This window comes from Ovis aries, chromosome 3 (assembly GCF_016772045.2).
Source record: "Ovis aries strain OAR_USU_Benz2616 breed Rambouillet chromosome 3, ARS-UI_Ramb_v3.0, whole genome shotgun sequence".
In the NCBI taxonomy this organism is placed as follows: domain Eukaryota; kingdom Metazoa; phylum Chordata; class Mammalia; order Artiodactyla; family Bovidae; genus Ovis; species Ovis aries.
The window spans coordinates 59,320,063-59,335,242 of record NC_056056.1 but is presented as its reverse complement, the minus strand read 5'-3'; the positions used below and the strand labels follow the sequence as shown (position 1 = coordinate 59,335,242).

Below are 15,180 nucleotides of genomic sequence, written 5' to 3'. Positions count from 1 at the left end.
CATAAATGGATGAATAGATAAGCAAAATATGTTACACACATACAATGGAATACTATTTGGCTTAAAAAGGAGGGAAATTCTGACATACACTACAACACGGTTGAACTCTGAGGATTTTATGCTAGGTGAAATAAGCCAGACACAAAAAGATAAATTCTGTATAAGTCCGCTTATGTGAGGTATTTAGAAGAGTCAAAATCTTGGAGACAGAATGTAGAATGGTGATTGCCAAGGCTATTGTGTAATGAGTCCAGAGTTTTAGTTTTACAAGGAAAGAGTTCTGGAGATGAATGATGGTGATGGTTGTACTATGTTGAATTACATCCTTTAAAATGGTTAGGACAGTAAATTTCATGTTATGTGTACTTTACCAAAAAATTTCTTGAGAGCTTTTAACCAGCCTGATGCCCAGGCTGTATCTCTAACTAATTAATTACATCAGATTCTCTGAGGATGGGATCCAGGCACATACACACATACACACACACACGCACATATATATATATATATATATATATATTTCCCTCTTGGAAATAATGGAAACAGTGACAGACTTTATTTTCTTGGGCTCCAAAATCACTGCAGATGGTGACTGCAGCCATGAAATTAAAAGACCCTTGCTCTTTTTAAGAAAAGCTATGACAAAGCTAGACAGTGTATTAAAAAGCGGAGATATTACTTTGCCAACAAAGGTCTCTATAGTCAAAACTATGGTGTTTCCAGTAGTCATGTACAGATGTGAGAGTTGGACCATAAAGAAGGCTGAGCACTGAAGAATTGTTGCTTTTGAACTGTGGTGTTACAGAAGACTCTTGAGAGTCCCTTGGACTGCAAGGAGATCCAACCAGTCCATTCTGAAGAAGATCAGTCCTAGGTGTTCATTGGAAGGACTGTTGTTGAGGCTGAAACTCTAATACTTTGGCCACCTGATGGGAAGAGCTGACTCATTAGAAAAGACCTGGATGCTGGGAAAGACTAAGAACAGGAGGAGAATGGGCTGAGAGAGGATGAGACGGTTGGATGGCATCACCAACTCAATGGACATGAGTTTGAGCAAGCTCAGGGAGATGGTGAAGGACAGGGAAGCCTGGTGTGCTGCCGTCTGTGTGCTGTGCTGTTCTTAGTTGCTCAGTCATGTCTGACTCTTTGCGACCCCGTGGGCTGTAGCCCACCGGCTCTTCTGTCCATGGGGATTCTCCAGGCAGGAATACTGGAGTGGGATGCTATTCCCTCCTCCAGATTATCTTCCCAACTGAGGGACTGAACCCAGGTCTCCCAGGTCTCCCAGGTCTTTATGGTCTGAGCCACCAGGGAAGCCCAAGAATACTGGAATGAGTAGCCTTCCTTTCTCCAGAGGATCTTTCTGACCCAGGAATTGAACCAGGGTCCCCTGCATTGCAGGTGGATTCCTTACCAGTTGAGCTACCAGGGAAGCCCAGTGCTACAGTCTATGGGGTCACAAAGATTTGGACACAACTGAGTGATTGAACAACAATAAAAGCTCCCCTGGTAATTCAAGCGCAGTCAAAGCTGAGTTCCAGTACACTAAAAGTAAAGTATATGTCAATTCTCCCTTCTCAAACTCTTCTCGAATAGCACTGAGTGGAACGTTGGGTAGGATCCCCTGTTCATTAATGAAATATAAATACCTATATGGCCTTCTCTGGTGGCTCAGATAGTAAAGAATCTGCCTGCAATGCAGGAGAGCCGGGTTCTGTCTTTGGATCAGGAGGATTCCCTGAAGAAGGGAATGGCAATCCACTCCAGTATTCTTTTCTGGAGAATTCCATGGACACAGGAGGCTGGTGAGCTACAGTCTATGAGGTCACAAAGAGTCAGACATGACTGAGCAACTAACACACACACACAAACCTGTATCATTTATTTTTAAGCCTACTGATTATTTCTTTTCTGTTTTTTTTTTTTTTTAATTTCCTTAAAACATTTTTATTCATTTATTTGACTATGCCAGGTCTTAGTTACAGCATGCAGGATCACTTTCCCTGACCAGGGATTGAACCCAGGCTCCCTGCATTGGGAGTGCAGAGTCTTAGCCACTGGACCACCAGGGAGGTCCCAAAACCTATATAATTTAAGTGGTTATTTCTCTTGTATCTTCTTTCTCCATCCCCTCCTACTTTTGCTTCTTTCCCTCTTTCTGTCTTCCTTTCTGCTGAGCATATTTAATGTATAAAAACTATAAAATGTATAAGGTATAAAAACTATACAGTCCATGGAATTCTCTAGGCCAGAATACTGAAGCGGGTGGCATTTCCTTTCTCCAAGGGATCTTCCCAACCCAGGGATCAAACCCAGGTCTCCCACGTTGCAGGCGGATTCTTTACCAGCTGAGCCACAAGGGAAGCCCATATTTAACTGAATGCCTGTTAAGTTTGGTGTTAGTTTGGTGCTCTTTTCCTCCTCTATCAATTGTTTCCCAAAACAGAAATTCCTGACTTATCTGCCTTTCCACCCTCCAATTTACATCTTGTCTGAAGTTCTAGGTCTAGTTCCTAGCTCTCTGCCTCCCTGTCCTTTACCTTTAATTCTTGAGCAATACAGCTCTTCCCCAAATAGTATGCCCAGGGTCCTTGACTTCCAGCATTCCCAAGATGGCCATGCCAACAAAGCCAGGAATCCTCGTTATCACATATTCATTTCATAGTGTTGGGTACTCAAGGCTTAGTAAAACTTGTCTATGTGTGAGGGGCAAGTTCCCTAGGAAGACAGGAAATGGAAACCCTGGATCCCAGGACAATGGACTTTTGAGATGTTCCCCCTTCATTTTCTTACTGTTGGCAATAAAGTTTACTCAATCAGTTGATTGAAAGGAAGGTCTTCTTTGGTCTGGGTGGGTGTTAAAGGCAGGACAGTTAGGGGAGGTGGAAAGAGAAACACTCCTTCTGTGTACCAGGGCCCAGTCAAGGCCCAAGGGACGCAGTTATAAAAGGCACAGCACCTGCCGTAAGGAAAACACAGTCTAAGGGGGAGGCAAGTGATTAGGACTTATGGTAAGTCCTATGCTAGGGGTGAGCATGGGTACCATGGAAACTAAGAAAAGGGAACCAAACCTACCATGAGGAGATGAAGGAATAGTCAGGAAAGGCTTCTTGTAAGAGGCATCATGAGGACTGTTTAATTTTTAACTTGAAAAATATGCAGGTAACATAGGTTCAGGGTAGAAAATTAGAGTGAGTCAAGAAAGGACATGAAAGATAAGCATAAACACCTTTTGAAAACGTTCTGGGACTTCCCTTGTGGTCCAGTGGTTAAGAATCTGCCTTGCAATGCGGGGGACTTGGATTCAACCCTGATGGGGAACCAAGAGCCCACTTGCCCCACAGCAACTGAGCCTGCACTCTACAACTACTGAGCCTCTGTGCTCCAGAACCCTCGAGCCACAACTAGAGAGTCCATTTGAAAGTGTTAGTTGCTTACTCAGAGTTGTCCCACTCTGCAAGCCCATGGACTGTAGCCCACCAGGCTCCTCTCTCCATGGGATTCTCCAAGCAAGAATGCTGAAGTGGGTAGCCATTCCCTTCTCTAGGGGATCTTCCTGACCCAGGGATCGAACTTGTGTCTCCCGCATTACAGGCAGTTTCTTTACCATCTGAGCCACCAAGGAAGCCCAGAGGGTCCATGGTTCACTACAAAAGATTCCATATGATCCAGTGAAGATCCCACATGCTGTAATTAAGACCCAACTCAGCCAAAAAACAAAACAAAACAAAACAAAAAACAAAGTTCTAATTTGTGCAATGTTGAAGGGGGTTCTGGGATTAAACTTGCGGCCACACTTTATTGTACAGGGTCCTGTCCTGGGATGCCATGCTTGGTGACAGGTGCCTGAAAATGCTGAAATAAGTCTCTGCAAAGACGTAAGTTCCCTGAGGAGACAAGAGGGGGAAGATCTGTATCCAGGCCAAGGTCTTTTGAGGAGTCCTCCTCCACTCTCTGATTGCTGGCAACAAAAGTTACCCACCCAGTGAAGACCTTGAGGGGTCTTTCCACCTGAAGCGTGCCTTGGACCTTATTTTATTTTATTTTTATTTTCTTGAGAAAGAAATGGAAAATTTTATTCAAGCCAACCTGAAGATTAATCGGGGAGACAGACTTTCAGGAAACTGAGGACTTCTCCCAGACCTTTTTTCATTTTTTAGTGCGTCTATGCTACAAGCACTGAATGTGTGTTCCCAACCACCTGGCAGGGGGTGCAGAATGCAAATGGGAATATAGATCATGTGTTCCTCCAAAGAGCTACCAGTTTTGCTAGGAACGTTTAAAATGAATACTGTTTTTCTCCTGATGATGAGAATAATTTCTGTCTGAATCTCAGTGCCTAGCAGGCAGGCCACAGCCTAGGCATTTAAAATATTTGATAAAGAATGCATAAAACAAGTAGAAAACACTGAGTCTGTTTATAAGCTCCAGTCCTATTGTATGATAGACCATAGGGTAATAGAAACTCTTGTTGTTGTCAATTTTTATTAAGTAATCTATTTTTTAAAAATTATTAATAATTATTTTTGGCTATGCTGGGCCTTAGTTGCTGTGCTGGCTTTCTCTAGTTGCAGTGAATGGGCTTCTTATTGCGGTGACTTCTTGTTGTGAAGCAAGGGTTCCAGGGCCCACAGGCTTCAGCAGCTACAGCACGCAGGCTCAGTAGTTGTAGCTCACAGGCCTAGTATGAGAGTCAGCAGTTGTGGTGCATGGGCTTAGCTGCTCAGCAGCATGTGGAATCTTTCCAGACCAAGAACTGAACCCATGTCCCCTGCATTGGCAGGTGGATTCTTATCCACTGCACCACCAGGGAAGTCGCTTAATCTAGTACTTCATTTAAGCTGTAGTAGATGACCTAACTTTCACAGCATCATCTTTCAGGATATGAAATAGCTCAACTGGAATTCCATCACCTCCACTGGCTTTGTTCATAGTGACGCTTTCTAAGGCCCACTTGACTTCACATTCCAGGATGTCTGGCTCTAGGTGAATGATCACACCATCATGATTATTTTGGTCGTGAAGATCTTTTTGTACAGTTCTTCTGTGTATTCTTGCCACCTCTTCTTAATATCTTCTGCTTCTGTTAGGTCCATACTATTTCTGTCCTTTATCGAGCCCATCTTTGCATAAAATGTTCCCCTGGTAACTCTAATTTTCTTGAAGAGATCTCTAGTCTTTCCCATTCTGTTGTTTTCCTCTATTTCTTTGCATTGATCGCTGAAGAAGGCTTTCTTATCTCTTCTTGCTATTCTTTGGGACTCTGCATTCAGGTGCTTATATCTTTCCTTTTCTCCTTTGCTTTCCACTTCTCTTCTTTTCACAGCTATTTGTAAGGCCTCCTCAGACAACCATTTTTTTTTTGCATTTCCTTTCCATGGGAATGGTCTTTATCCCTGTCTCCTGTACAATGTCATGAACCTCCTTCCATAATTCATCAGGCACTCTATCTATTAGATCTAGTCCCTTCAATCTATTTCTCACTTCCACTGTATAATCATAAGGGATTTGATTTAGGTCATACCTGAATGGTCTAGTGGTTTTCCCTACTTTCTTCAAATTCAGTCTGAATTTGGCAATAAGGAGTTTGTGATCTGAGCCACAGTCAGGTCCTGGTCTTGTTTTTGTTGACTATATAGAGCTTCTCCATTTTTGGCTGCAAAGAATATAATCAATCTGATTTCAGTGTTGACCATCTGGTGATATCCATGTGTGAGTTTTCTCTTGTGTTGTTGGAAGAGGGTGTTTGCTATGACCAGTGCATTTTCTTGGCAAAACTCTATTAGTCTTTGCCCTGCTTCATTCCATATTCCAAGGCCAAATTTGCCTATTACTCCAGGTGTTTCTTGACTTCCTACTTTTGAATTCCAGTCCCCTATAATGAAAAGGATATCTTTTTTGCATGTGAGTTCTAAAAGGTCTTGTAGGTCTTCATAGAACCGTTCAACTTCAGCTTCTTCAGCACTACTGGTTGGGGCATAGACTTGGATTACTGTGATATTGAATGGTTTGCCTTGGAAACAAACAGAGATCATTCTCTCGTTTTTGAGATTGCATCCAAGTACTGCATTTCAGACTCTTTTGTTGACCATGAAGGCTACTCCATTTCTTCTAAGGGATTCCAGCAAATTTGGAAAACTCAGCAGTAGCAACAGGACTGGAAAAGGTCAGTTTTCATTCCAATTCCAAAGAAAGGCAATGCCAAGGAATGCTCAGTTGCACTCATCTCACATGCTAGTAAAGTAATGCTCAAAATTCTCCAAGCCAAGCTTCAGCAATATGTGGACCGAGAACTTCCTGATGTTCAAGCTGGTTTTAGAAAAGGCAGAGGAACCAGAGATCAAATTGCCAACATCCGCTGGATCATCAAAAAAGCAAGAGAGTTCCAGAAAAACATCTATTTCTGCTTTATTGACTATGCCAAAGCCTTTGACTGTGTGGATCAAAATAAACTGTGGAAAATTCTGAAAGAGGATGGGAATACCAGACCACCTGACCTGCCTCTTGAGAAACCTATATGCAAGTCAGGAAGCAACAGTTAGAACTGGACATGGAACAACAGACTGGTTCCAAATAGGGAAAGGAGTACGTCAAGGCTGTATATTGTCACCCTGTTTATTTAACTTACATGCAGAGTACATCATGAGAAATACTAGGGTGGAAGAAACACAAGCTGGAATCAAGATTGCCGAAGAAATCTCAATAACCTCAGATATGCAGATGACACCACCCTTATGGCAGAAAGTGAAGAGGGACTAAAAAGCCTCTTGATGAAAGTGAAAGAGAAGAGTGAAAAAGTTGGATTAAAGCTCAACATTCAGAAAACGAAGATCATGGCATCTGGTCCCATCACTTCATGGGAAATAGATGTGGAAACAGTGGATACAGTGTCAGACTTTCTTTTTTTGGGCTCCAAAATCACTGCAGATGGTGACTACAGCCATGAAATTAAAAGACGCTTACTCCTTGGAAGAAAAGTTATGACCAACCTAGATAGCATATTCAAAAGCAGAGATATTACTTTGCCAACAAAGGTCCATCTAGTCAAGGCTATGGTTTTTCCAGTAGTCATGTATGGATATGAGAGTTGGACTGTGAGGAAAGCTTAGTGCCGAAGAATTGATGCTTTTGAACTGTGGTGTTGGAGAAGACTCTTGAGAGTCCCATGGACTGCAAGGAGATCCAACCAGTCCATTCTGATGGAGATCAGCCCTGGGATTTCTTTTGGAGGGAATGATGCTGAAGCTGAAACTCCAGTACTTTGTGCTACCTCATGTGAAGAGATGACTCATTGGAAAAAACTCTGATGCTGGGAGTGATTGGGGCAAGAGGAGAAGGGACGACCGAGGATAAGATGGCTGGATGGCATCACTGACTTGATGGACGTGAGTCTGAGTGAACTCCAGAAGTTGGTGATGGACAGGGAGGCCTGGTGTGCTGTGATTCATGGGGTCGCAAAGAGTCGGACACGACTGAGCGACTGAAATGAACTGAACTGAATTGAACTGAGATGATATAACATCTGATGCCTACTTGGGAAGATACAAAAGGGTACACATTTAAAATTCTCCTTCTTGGGAATTCCCTGGATGTCCAGTGGTTAGGACTCAGCACTTTCGATCTCTGATGGGGGCAGGGTACTAAGATCCCACAAATCACGTGGTACAAGAAAAAAATAAGCATAAATAAAATTCTTCCTGGTTGCACTACTGGGCAATATATTCAGTCACTGATTGTTACACTTTAAATAGGTGAATTGCATGTTATGTGAATTGCATCTCAATAAGGCTGCTAGAAAAATGAAACAATCTTCCTCCTATCCTCCCATTCTTGTGCCTTGGCCACCCTGTTTTTCCAGAAACAATCTTGTCGTGTTTTCTTCTTCCAGAGGGATATAGATATAGATAGGTATAGAAATACGCATTCATTTACATAGAAACAAGAATACACAGAAGAACTGTACAAAAAAGATCTTCACCATCCAGATAATCACGATGGTGTGATCACTTACCTAGATCCGGATATCCTGGAATGTGAAGTCAAGTGGGCCTTCGAAAGCATCACTACGAACAAAGCTAGTGGAGGTGATGGAATTCCAGTTGAGCTATTTCATCTGAAAGATGATGCTGTGAAAGTGCTGCACTCAATATGCCAGCAAATTTGGAAAACTCAGCAGTGGCCACAGGACTGGTAAAGGTCAGTTTTCATTCCAATCCCAAAGAAAGGCAATGCCAAAGAATGCTGAAACTACCGCACAATTGGACTCATGTCACACGCTAGTAACAGAGAAGGCAATGGCAACCCATTCCAGTACTCTTGCCTGGAAAATCCCATGGATGGAGGAGCCTGGTGGGCTGCAGTCCATGGGGTCGCTAGGAGTTGGACACAACTGAGTGACTTCACTTTCACTTTTTACTTTCATGCATTGGAGAAGGGAATGGCAACCCACTCCAGTATTCCTGCCTGGAGAATCCCAGGGACAGAGGAACCTAGTGGGCTGCTGTCTCTGGGATCCCACAGAGTCGGACATGACTGAAGTGACTTAGCAGCAGCACATGCTAGTAAAGTAATGCTCAAAATTCTCCAAGTCAGGCTTCAGCAATATGTGAACCATGAATTTCCAGATGTTCATGCTGGTTTTAGAAATGGCAGAGGAACCAGAGATCAAATTGCCAACATCCGCTGGATCATCAAAAAAGCAAGAAAGTTCCAGAAAAACATCTATTTCTGCTTTATTGACTGTGCCAAAGCCTTTGACTGTGTGGATCACAATAAACTGTGGAAAATTCTTCAAGAGATGGGAATACCAGACCACCTGACCTGCCTCTTGAGAAACCTATATGCAAGTCAGGAAGCAACAGTTAGAACTGGACATGGAACAACAGACTGGTTCCAAATAGGAAAAGGAGTACGTCAAGGCTGTATATTGTCACCCTGCTTATTTAACTTCTATGCAGAGTACTTCATGAGAAACGCTGGACTGGAAGAAACACAAGCTGGAATCAAGACTGCCGGGAGAAATATCAATAACCTCAGATATGCAGATGATACCACCCTTATAGTAGAAAGTGAAGAGGAACTAAAAGCCTCTTGATGAAAGTGAAAGAGGAGAGTGAAAAAGTTGGCTTAAAGCTCAACATTCAGAAAACTAAAATCATGGCATCCAGTCCCATCACTTCATGGGAAATAGATGGGGAAACAGTAGATACAATGTCAGACATTATTTTTCTGGGCTACAAAATCACTGCAGATGGTGATTGCAGCCATGAAATTAAAAGATGCTTACTCCTTGGAAGGAAAGTTATGACCAACCTAGACAGCATATTAGAAAGCAGAGACATTACTTTGCCAACAAAGGTCCATCTAGTCAAGGCTATTGTTTTTCCAGTGGTCATATATGGATGTGAGAATTGGACTGTGAAGAAAGCTTGGCGCTGAAGAACTGATTCTTTTGAACAGCGGTGCTGGAGAAGATTCTTGCGAGTCCCTTGGACTGCAAGGTGATCCAATCAGTCCATTCTAAAGGAGATCAGTCCTGGGTGTTCATTGGAAGGACTGATGCTGAGGCTGAATCTCCAATAATCTGGCCACCTCTTGCGAAGAGTAGACTCATTGGAAAAGACCCTAATGCTGGGAGGGATTGGCAGAAGAAGGTGACAACAGAGGATGAGATGGCTGGATGGCATTATTGACTGGATACACATGAGTTTGCATCAACTCCGGGTGTTGGTGATGGACAAAGAAGCCTGGCATGCTGCTATTCACGGGGTTGCAAAGAGTGGGACACAACTGAGTGACTGAACTGAACTGAACTGAACTGATATGCATATAATAGCACACATGCACATATGTATACCAAAATATATATCACCCTCTTTTTATTTAATCAATTTAATTTACTTATTTGGATGCCCTGGGTCTCAGCTGAGGCATGCAGAATATTTTAATTGCATCTTTCGGGATCTAGTTCCCTGAAAGTGAAAGTGTTAGTCACTCAGTCGTGTTGGACTCTTTGACACCCCATGGACTGTAGCTTACCAGGCTCCTCTACCCATGGGATTCTCCAAGCCAAAATACTGGAGTGGGTTGTCATTCTCTTTTCCAGGGGATCTTCCTGACCCGGGGATTGAACCTGGGTCTCCTGCATTGCAGGCAGATCCTTTACCGTTTGAGCCACCAAAAATAGAAGAAGAAGAAAAAAAAAAAAAAAACACCAAAAAACAAACCAGGGATCAAATTCAGGTCCCCTGTATTGGGAGTGCAGGGTCTTAGCCAGGGGACCCCCAGGGAAGTCCACCATCTTCTTTTTAATAGAAAAGCCTAGGGCAAAGTCCTAGAGGGTGTGTGTGTCCGTGCTCAGTCATGTCCCACTCCTTGGGGACCCCATGAACTGTAGCCCACCAGCCTCTGTCCATGGAGTTTTCCAGGCAAGAATGGGTTGAATGGATTGCCATTTCGTCCTCCAGGGGATCCTCCCCACCCAGGGATCGAACCCAAGTCTCTTCTCTCCTAGAAAGATTAGAGACCAAAGTCTAGGATAGGACAGTGGGTAAAAGCTGCTGTGAAAGAGCAGAAGCACAGGCAGACAGCAGAGTCATGAAGTGGGTTATCAGACAGAATGGAGTTCAGACTGTGTTGAAAGATGGGAGGGAAATATAACCAGTCAGAGACTACAAGGAAGCCTAGGGCTTATTTGTAACACACAAGATCCCTGGTTTTTGCCACCATAAAAGGGGACCAATGTATCCCAGTTCTGCCTAAAACCCTCCCAGTTTTAAGTTTTGCCCAAAACCTTCCCAGTTTTAAGGCACAAGCTTCCAAGTCCTGGAAAATCCAGGAGTCTCAGAACCATTCAATTATCTTGGTGGGTTGATCCTCTCTTCCCTCACACCTTGCCCAGGCGATAGAGATGCTGAGTTTTATTTCATCTTGTCTGGATGGAGGTTTGATTTGTTCTCAAATGTTCCAGGATGGAGAGAGACAAGGAGAAAACACAGGGTTAGATCGTCAGCTTTGTTTACACCTTCACTGTCAAAGGAAAGAGCAGCATGACCGATTGCAGAACCAAACCTGGAGGCTGGATTTCCTTCAGGTTTCTTTGGCTCCAATGTAAATCAGATCAGGAGTCTTGATCCTTTTTACCACCCTTCACACCTGACTCTATGGCAGGCTTTGTTCCCTCCATGGTCTGGGTCAGGACTGGACTTGTCACTTTGACCTTTTGGGACATTTGCTCATCTATCTTTTCACTTTTCCTGCTGGTCTTTGCTCAGATGGCAGAGCCGAAACTACTATTGCTGCTCTGTGTCTGAGCTCTGAGATCAGCAGGAGGGTTAGATTGCTTCCCCAGGAGCCTTCTCCATTGGTGGAGCAGCTGGCGTTACCTTTAGAGACTGCTCAGGTTTGGGAGGCTTAGAAGTTGGAGAGTGACAATTTTTCTCCTTCGTAAGTATTTTCTTTTCTAGAGACTTCTTCGTATCTTTTCTTCATACATTTCTGCTAGGTGCGGTCTGTGATGACTCTCTTCCTGTCCTCAGCCCTTCCTTTTCCTGAATTTCTTCACTTTGTCAGCTTGTGTGTCTCCCCCGAGTTTGAAGTTCTAGTTTTGGCTCTAGAACGTCCCTAGCAGCTGTGTCAACAAGCTTTGCCCCTCACTCACAGAGGCTGCTCACCCGGAGGTGCTAGTAGAGGAAATGTCTTCCTTGGGAGTACCCTGAGGCTTTACACTCACGATGAGTCTGTGGGTGGGAGGACCTGTACCATCATGCCTCTCTAATCATCTCGTCTGCCATATCTATCTTCATAGTCGTCTCCTCTTCCTTTGTATTTCTAATCCCTCGGGTGCCCACGACCAAATACTCTTCCTACCACTGCCTGTCCTGTAATCAAAGCCTCTGTCATAGTCTCTCTTGCCTCAGACATCATAGCAATCCTGGCCTCCATGTCAATCCACATCCCCATGTGGACCGGACCATCCTACTATCCTATTCACGCTGACACACATCATGATATTGGCATGAATCATAACTATCTCAACACTTGTCTCCAAAGCTATCATCACCTCTTCTGGACAAGTAGTCATCACAGCTGTCTGCAGCAGGATGGGCCCTACAGTGTGTATCTCTTGTCAGAATACCAGTTTCTATCTTGACTGAAAGAACCAGATATTGGATCAGCAATGTCCATTTGAAATCTCCTGCCATGAGGTCGCTAACAGACAGGATTGAGCGACTTCACTTTCACTTTTCACTTTCATGCACTGGAGAAGGAAATGGCAACCCACTCCAGTATTCTTGCCTGGAGAATCCCAGGGACGGGGGGAGCCTGATGGGATGCCGTCTATCGGGTCGCACAGAGTTGGACACAACTGAAGCAACTTAGCAGCAGCAGCAGCAGCAGCAGCCTTCTAGAAATCCTTCACTGATACTCAGGGTAATACTGAGCAAGGAATCTAAACTCAGGACCTCAATGTCAGGGTAACCAAAACCTTTCAATCTGCTTGCTGGGTTCATGGGATAAATGCACTGGATTGGGGATGATAATGATGTATCAACTCAGGTTCATTGATTGTAGCGAATGTACCACCCTTGTGGGGGTGGACTTTGCTACTGGGGGTGGCTGTCAGTATGCGGGGAGAGGAGGTATATGGGAGCTCTGTACTTCCTGCTCAATTTTGCTATAAACCTAAAAACTACTCTTCTGTTTTTTAAGATTGCTTTTTTGATGTGGACCATTTTTAAAGTCTTTAATAAATTTGTTACAATATTGTTTCTGTTTTTTTGGTTTTTACTTTTCCACCAAGAAGCATATGGGATCCTAACTCCCTGACCAGGAATCGAACCTGCACCCCCTGCGTTGGAAAGGGGGGTCTTAACCACTGGTCCACCAGGGAAGTCCTAAACTACTCTTAAAAAGTACAGTCTATTTAGGTCTACCACCCATTTTTTGATTGGATTGTTTGGGTTTTTTTCTATTGAGCTCCATAATTGTTATCACATTTTGGAGATTAATCTTTTTGTCTGACCTAAACAGACATTTCTCCAAAGATATACAGATGGCCAAGAGGCACATGAAAAGATGCTCAACATCACTAATCATTAGAGAAGTGTAAGTCAAAACCACAGTGAGGTATCACTTCATACCAGCCAGAATAGCCATTGTCAAAAAATCTACAAACAGGAGACAGTGTGGAGAAAAGGGAACCTCCTACTCTGCTGGTAGGGGTGTAAATTGGTACAGCCACTGTGGAGAACAGTAACGAGAGTCCTTAAAAAACTAACATAGAACACCACATGACTCTTGGGCATATACCCTGAGAAAACTACAATTCAAAAAGACACAAATACCCCCATGTTCACTGATGCTCAGAGTACTACTATTCACAATAGTTATGCTATTTATGATAGCCAGGACATGAGAGCAACCTAGATGTCCACTGACAGATAAACAGATAAAGATGTGGTACATATATATATAATGGAATATTATGCAGCCATAAAAAATAATCAATTTCAGTCTGTTCTAGTGAGGTAGATGAATCTGGAACCTGTTATTTGGAGTGAAGTAAGCCATAAAGAGAAAAATAAATTTTTCATATCAACGCATATATATGGAATCTAGAAAAATGGTACTGATGAACCTACTTGAAGATAGAGGCACAGATGTAGAGAACAGATTTTTCAACGCAGTGGGGGAAGGAGGCGGGGATGAACTGAGAGAGTAGCATTGACACATACACACTACCATGTGTAAAATAGACAACCAGTGGGAAGCAATTCCCTTGCACAGCACAGGGAGTTCAGCTCAGTGCTCTGTGGTGACCTAGAGGGTGGAATTGGGAGAGTGGGAGGGAGGCTCAGGAGGGAGAGGATATAGGTATACTTATGGTTGATTCATGATGTTGTACAACAGAAACTAGCACAACATTGTAAAGCAATGATATTCCAATAAAAAATAAAATTATCATACAATAAAAAGTAAAATCTATTTTTAAAATGTTTAAAAATTAACCTTTTCATTCATGTTTGGGAATGCATGTAAGAATTAAAGATTTTAAAATTTAAAAAATAAAAAAACTAAAAAAAAATAAAAATAAAAATAAAAAATAAAATAATGTTAAAAAAAAATTAACCTTTCCAGATCTAATTATGATTACATCAGATTTCTTTTTGCTATTGTTGGCATATATAACTTCTGCATGTACACCTTACAGTTATGTCTCTTATCTTTTATCCAGGTAGATAAGCTTTGTATTATAACAGTTCTTATGCCATACATGCTTAATGTCAATACTGATATACTGGCATTTATAGCTACCACTTACTGTTGTTAATCTCTACCTGTCCCACCTGTTTCTTGTCCTCTTTTTCCTCTTTTCTTGCCCACTTTGAATAAATCACAGATTTTTATTATTACATTTCCTCCCTCTATTAGTTATATCACCTTTATATTAATATCATTCTTTAAGTGATTATCCTAAGACTATAACATGCATCCTTGACCTAATACAGTATAACTAAATTAGTACTTTATTTTCCCAGATAATGCAAAGATGTTTGACTGCTTATTTAAATTTTTTATTTATTTATTTACTTTTGGCTGTGCTGGGTCTTCATTGCTGTACTAGGGCTTTCTCGAGTTGCAGTGAGCAGGGCTACTCTATTTGCTGTGTGTGAATTTTTCGTTGCAGTGGCTTATCTTATGCACGGGCTTTAGGGTGCTCAGGCTTCAGCAGTTGTGGTGCACAGGCTTAGTTGCTGCGGAACATGTGGAATCTTCCCAGACCAGGGATTGTGAATCCATGTCCCCTGCACTGACACTTAGATTTTCCACCACTGAACCACCTGGGAAATCCAGTGTTAGGCTGCTTTCACTGCATTTACCTACTCCCACCTTTCAAGCCGTGGGCTTCCCCGGTGGCTCAGTGGTAAAAGAATCTGCCAACATAGGAGTAACAGGAGATGATGGTTTGATCCTTGAGTCAGGAAGATCCCCTGGAGGAGGAAATGGCAACCCATTCCAGTATTCTTGACTGGTCGCAAAGAGACAGGACTGAGCACACACACATACACACTTCTTGTACTATTGTTACTTATTTTAGTTTTGCTATTGTCTAGTCACTAAGTCATGTCCAACTCTTATGTGACCCCATGGACTGTAGCTCACCAGGCTCCTCTATGC

General features: G+C 42.8%; 1 non-coding gene and 1 pseudogene across 1 annotated transcript; both read right to left on the bottom strand.

Annotated features, from left to right (window-relative positions):
* Window positions 1-1,999: 1,999 nt before the first annotated feature.
* On the bottom strand, window positions 2,000-2,072 carry TRNAG-CCC (transfer RNA glycine (anticodon CCC)). The gene has a single exon. It is a non-coding gene; the product is annotated as a tRNA-Gly (tRNA).
* Window positions 2,073-11,269: 9,197 nt separating this feature from the next.
* LOC114113708 (eukaryotic translation initiation factor 4B-like) lies at window positions 11,270-12,186 on the bottom strand (annotated as a pseudogene).
* Window positions 12,187-15,180: the final 2,994 nt, after the last annotated feature.